The sequence below is a fragment of the Schistocerca americana genome, chromosome 9 (genome assembly GCF_021461395.2).
Source record: "Schistocerca americana isolate TAMUIC-IGC-003095 chromosome 9, iqSchAmer2.1, whole genome shotgun sequence".
Lineage (NCBI taxonomy): Eukaryota > Metazoa > Arthropoda > Insecta > Orthoptera > Acrididae > Schistocerca > Schistocerca americana.
The window spans coordinates 47,789,779-47,796,495 of record NC_060127.1 but is presented as its reverse complement, the minus strand read 5'-3'; the positions used below and the strand labels follow the sequence as shown (position 1 = coordinate 47,796,495).

At 40.3% G+C, this 6,717-nt stretch overlaps 1 pseudogene; it reads left to right on the top strand.

The window, feature by feature from the left end:
* Nucleotides 1-3,789: 3,789 nt before the first annotated feature.
* Nucleotides 3,790-3,907, top strand: LOC124551394 (annotated as a pseudogene).
* The last annotated feature ends 2,810 nt before the right edge of the window (nucleotides 3,908-6,717 follow it).

Genomic DNA, 6,717 nt, shown 5'->3' with positions numbered 1-6,717 from the left:
ATGATTCGAATGAATGCACCCAGAAAAAGTTGACCCCACATGAAGAAAACAAAAAGCTTGCGTGCCACCACCACTTTTGGCCTTAAGCTACATAATGCATATAAAATATAGCCTCTTCAGGTGTTGACCCTGTACGGCTCCACTATCATGCTCTATTTTAACTGGCAATTCGTCACTTAAAATTATCAGTAATAGCAACCTTGTCATGCATTTACTCCAAAGGCTCCAGTTTCGCACGGTTTGCTTATTACTGGGAAAATATCGACAATTAACGGATTGATACTGCTGTATGAGCACAATCTTACAATTACGCCATCACAAATACTAGTGTCTGTTTGAAAATTAATTCAATAAATCTGAGTCCTCCACTCAATAAGAATCCTACAGCCACTTAGCCACAATTACGGCAATCACACTGTTAGCCTACTTCTCTGTGCGCCAATACAGCCAATTAAATGGCGCTCACTCGCTCTCGGAATGTGCTGACCACCGAATTACACATACGAGGGAGGTTTTATAAGTCTCGTAAATAGATTCTGTCGAACTCCGCAAAATACTCACTTCGTCGTAGGACGAAATGTGTTCCCAGTAAGCCAGAGTTTCAAGTTGGGGAAGAGGAAGAAGTCACTTGCGGCTAAGTCTGATGAATAGGGTGATAAGGAACCAATTCAAAGCCCAATTCACACGCTTTTTCCATCGTTACTGATATGTGGAATGACGCATTATTGAGGTGAAAGCACTTTTCTGCGTGCCAGTCTCGGTCTTTTTGCAGCCAACGCAAAGCCAACGCAAGTTTGAAACAATGCAACAATGAAGTATAATAGGGAGCAGCTATGGTTCCGCCTTTTTCCAGGTAATCTATGAGGATTTTTTCCTTGGTAATCCTAAAAAATCTGTGACGATCACCTTACCAGCTGACAAAATGGTCTTTGCCTTCTTCTCTTCGCTTTCATGAACCATTGTTACGACTGCCGTTTTCACTCTCTTGTGCAAGGATGGATCCAGGTTTCATCAACAGTCACAAATTGGCGCAAAAAGTCTTGTGGATTAGGATTAAACATCGCCAGACATAGTGTTGAAATGTTGTGCCGGATGCGCTTTTGTTGCGTATGTGTATGTTCAACATCTCCCAAACCACTGGACCGATTTGTTTACTGTCAGGCAACAATCGCTGCGGGCGTAAGCACCACCTAACTATCATAGTACAGGAGGTATGAAGTCATAAATAACGAGATGCGTGAGAAACGGCCGCATCATGTGTGACGTTTAAATGTATTATTTCTGCTGCTACTTACTGTGCACAGAATAAATTTCGTAGGCTGTATCCACGTATGCCGCTCATTGCACTTACGAAAGTATATCATGGTACCACCCATATTTCAGCAAATATGACGTCATGAACACTGAGATGTGTGGAAAAATCAGGATTGTACGTAACGTTTAAATTTATTACTTCTTTTCTACTAACTGTATTTGCAACATACTTAGCTGACAATACCCACATATGCTGCTGAATGTACCTGCTCAAATATATAATTCTACGTGACATAGTTCAAAAGATATGACGTCATAAACACTGAGATACTTGAAAAAACGTCGCATCATACATGACGTTTTAATACATTTATTCTTTACTACCAAGACACTCCTGTAGTCGAATCAACTTAAGAAAATCTCTGACACATGGCAGCGGTTTTGACGGCGTTCAATCGCGAAGCGCAAATGACTGTGGGCGAAGACGACAGCCGTCTATATAGCTCTGAAGACGTCTGCAAAATCGCGTTGTAGATACGTGAAGCACGTGCGCCCAGCCTAGAAAACTGTCTAGGATCATGTTCCTTAATTTGGATACTGAATTTACACACTCGTACATTATGCATACTTCTGTCTACGACTGTTTCATAATTTCAAGAGTGTTTTCACGAATACATGGACATGAAATTTTTTCGATACTACACTACTAACACTGTTCTTTTTTTGTTTTCGTACCTAACAGAATATTACCAAATGAATACCTGGGTCATGCTTGGTTTGTCAGCTAGTAAACAATAATTGTTAAACGATAAAAATAATTCATTTTTCCGTACAACGACGGTGTAGACGTTTCAGCACAAAGAAGACGGTAAACACTGAGGTCCATGCAGCATGGACAGAACAATACAGACAGTGAAGGTCGGCATGGATTTCGAAACTGCTGCCATCACATCGTGTTTCAAGGAATACATGAGAAGTCTACGTGCTACGGACAGTAAGATGGTCATTGAAAGGGTTCAGTCCGATTTTATCTCAAAACAAGAAGATGAAATTTACGACCATCCCTGTTGTTGGAGAGATGATCTTTTCGGCAGGACAAAGACCTGCGACGCGCAGCATTTTGAACTGTGCGAGAGAAAACATCTTTCGCATAATTTTAACAAGGAGACCAGAATGGCTGGGAGGAATGGAGAGCTAGTTTTCGAGAAAGTTTCCGTCGTCCAAGCCGTGGTCAGGTACCCGGGACACTCACTGTGGGCCCACAAACAGTGCAGGGTTGTTGGTGAGTGCAAAAATGACTATGTGCTCGAAAACTGTGCCTAAAATTTGGTGAATGACTTTATTTTTCCTCTCTAGTACTAACGATGTTTTCCTGAAAAAGAACTGTATTAAGTAGCCAATTTTTACTCTCAAGATGTAATTTGAACCGGAAGTTAGTTATTCTTCTATCTATACAATTTATAACAGCTTAAAGTGGTTCTGTTAAGTCGCTTAGCCCTCTCCAGCTATGCGGCCATTATGGCGTAATCCGTCCAGCGGAATGGACAGCAGGGTATTTTTCAGGTTCCGATTGTTTTGGTATATTTTCTTTGTTGAACGAGATTGAAAAAACTATCAGTCAGGTAGGAGAATAGTGCGACTGTACAGTGATTTTGGAGTTTCTAGATCGAGTGCAACTTAGCTGAAACAACACCAAAGCATAGACGGGCGTTAAATCCGCCATACGCCTAGTACCGAAGAATGGTGTAGATACAAACAAGGGAGCGAAAACAAACGAAACTTCCAAAAAAGTTATATGATATTGTCTCTACAGACAAACGGAAATATCATTTCAAGATTTCTTTCTCTGGGTTGGTAGTGAAACAGTCTAACAGCGAAATTGTAAATTCCAACGTCGGCCTCAATTGTAAATTTCAACGTCGGCCTCGCTGTCAGTTGACATTTTGTTTACTGTATGGCAAATATCGGATGTGGCGCAGAATTTCCTTACTTCGAACTTGTCAGTATAAGAACGTAGGCTTCCGCAGGCGGTGTCCCACTCCAACGGGCCGCGAGCGGTCCCGGGGCAGAAGCTACACGGGACATGGGCGTATCTGCACAAACAGCTGCCAGTCCACTTCCGTGCACACCGGGAGGAAAACTTGCCCACCAGAAGCCAAACGCTGATTGGCGGACAGCTACCAATCGTTAACGACATGGACATCCACGAATAGCCTCTTTCCTTCCACCTTCCCTTACATCATGAATAGCAAATCACATTAGAGGGCCAATTAAAAGTTTTATAACAGTGACGTCAGACATCGATAGTCTGTAATAAATAGAAGCACCTATCACCATGAAAAGCCAGTCGTGCCCTGAGGAAGGCCGTTGCAATTCGGCCGAAACGTCGATTTTAGTTTATTATTGTTGCTAGTTTTTAGCAATGGCGCGGCATTATACTCAGAATAATTTTAATCACTATTGTCTGTAAGTAGCTGTCAAAATTGTGCTGTTTTAATTGGAGTGCTTGAAAAGCAGATTTCCAATAACTTAACGGGCAACGGCCTTGCCGCAGTGGATCCACCAGTTCCAGTCAGATCACCGAAGTTAAGCACTGTCGGGCGTGGCCAGCACTTGGATGGGTGACCATCTGTGCCGCCATGCGCTGTTGCCATTTTTCGGGATGCACTCGGCCTCGTGATGCCAATTGAGGAGCTACTCGACCGAACGGTAGCGGCTCCGGTCACAGAAAACCGCCATAACGACCGGGAGAGCGGTGTGCTGACCGCACGCCTCTCCTATCTGATCCTCAGCTGAGGATGACACGGCGGTCGGATGGTCCCGATGGGCCACTTGTGGCCTGAAGACGGTGTGTTGTTGCTGTCTTACAAAACCAAAAGTTCACGTTTAAAGAATTCTTTAATCTAATCTTCGGCTAACTGGAAACCTATGGATATGTTTTTAGAATTTGTGGGATGAACAGAAAGAGTAATCGTCACTGTTCCTCTATAAGAGGAGCAGGGATTTGATGGAAACGAAGAACTATCTGACTCTGTCCTCAACCCAGTAGTTTAAGGTCTGGTAGACGTGTATGGAAAAAAATAAGCACTCATTTACACTGTAGGCACGTAAAATCTGTTATTTAGAAAGTAAAGGTTATGATGGTAATTTCTTTTAATCAAGGCTGATTAAACATGTTGTTTTCAGCAACGTTATAAAGCTGTTCAATAATTTGCTGTCGCACGAATATTACAATACGTTTCTTACGACCTGCCAGTTGTAGAAATTCAATGTTGACAGTTATTTTCTCAAAGATATTTGTGGTTTCGTGGATAGTGTATCTATGTCAACGCTGAATTACTACCTCTGTCAAGTAATAATAAACCTTGTAAGACGTGTATATTGCTATTGTCTATTGTCAAATCACAATTTATGAAAGATGTTTATATTTTATTAATAGGATTAAGTAGGAATAATTAATATTTGTCATGTTGGAAATAATTGTGGGAGCAGGGAATGTCTGCACCAAAGTATTGTTGACAAGAGAGATCGCAAACTGATATAATTTTAAAAAAGGGCGGGAGAGACCGCGTTTGGATACATTTTAAGAAAAGAGCGGGAAAGACCGCGCATTGATACATTTTGTAATGGTAGCAGGGATTGTCTGCACTAGAAAGCATTGTTTGCAGGAGAGATCGCACTTTAGCGTTCGTAGGAGGTCAGTAGTAAGCGAGATGAAGCGAGTCGGTAGTAGGTCTGAAACGAGAGGTTGAGAAGAGAGGTGTGCCTGCCAGCCACTAGCTATGATTTACAAGAGATTATAAACGGATGTACAGAGACATCAGCTAACTATTATAATAAGAGGAACTAATATTATTGAATTAATTTTTTGAGAAACTCAAGACTACTGAAGGTGTATTTGCGCATTGCTAGTTGTAAGATTATTGTAAAAAGTAAGTCCCATTTGAACGTTTGTAAAATCATTTCATTCAGAATATAATTAACTTCTGCCAGCAATGTTGTATTTCTAATTATAATCCATCGCAAAAACCATCAACGTAAAACTTTGCAAAATTTTATTGTTGTCAAGAAAAAGTTTAACTATGAATTACGTAACTTCAGTCAAATTAATTAAAGAATAACGTCAGCTTTGCTATTAAAGAATAACATCAGCTTTGGTAGTAAATACAGCCACTTCTTATAAAAGCCCACCAGCAGCTAATATAGTAAAAGAGAGTAAGTATATTCATGTCGCAGTTCGATGTAGCAGTCAGATGGCGATCCAGTAACAGTAAAAAAGGTTATTGCAGATAACGACTGAGGACCATGACGACGACGCATTCTATGTTTGGTCGAAATAATCAGAAAATCACTTTTAATAAGCAGCAATTAAATTTGTCTGCGAAGATAGAGAAAGAGAATAAATTTCAAAGAGAAGATTTCATTTGTTATTATTAAGCAAGAGATAGAAATCCTAAGGAATGGTTTCATAGTTTATTGTAAAAGGGAAGGATATCATTAACAAAAGAGGTATAGAGGAGACTGGATGGTTTCACTTGGCGACATCCAATTGGTAAGACTCTTTAGTGAATCTACTGTGAAAATGAATATATTGACTCTGGCAATTGTATGAATAAGCTAGTGTTAAGTGGCGCAACGCTTGTACTAAACTGTAGACCTTTAATTCATAGCCCATCGGCGATTCTGTTTGCTCTATTGATACTGCGTTGAAAAGTGTTTGTTCAGTGTTAAATCCGCTTGGAACAGTGATATATTTTGTTGCGTGTGTTAATTATAGACAATGTCCCGCAAAATAATTACTCGTTCTCAAAGCGATAAAAGTGTAGAAAATAGTGACGAGAAATTCTTTTAAGGAATACACAGAAACAATACGTGTGAAAAACGCGGTAGTGTAACATTAGGTGAACAGACATTCGAGAGCAGTAATAATATGGAATCTTTTGACGAACAATCAACTTCAGAAATGCCAACTGATAATGAGACATTTGTGCAGAATAATTTGTTTTCAAATACAACAGACGCTACACAGCCACAAATTACGCGTAGCAGACATAATAGTTTCAGTAACGAAACCACTACAATGCAGTCAAACAGTGTGACTCCATTACGTGCCGAAACAGATTCAAACGGTACACAGATACACAATCTGCGTAGCATATATCACAGTTTTATTGACAAAAATTCCGAAGCCACGGAAGAGGTGACACGATCACAATCGGCTGAGGATGTTCAAATGAACACAGATGTACAACCTTTAACAACGAATACAAATACACACAGAAGTCAATCCGAAACTGATCCAATAACGGCATTTTTGCTACAAATGAGACAAGACATGAATCAAAACTTTAACAGAAGGGCACAAGAATCAGCTCACATTGATGAACGTTTTAACAATCACACAGAAAACTGTTTGATACGTCACCGCAAACTGGTGCGATCGCAGGATAAAGAACGAAAAGA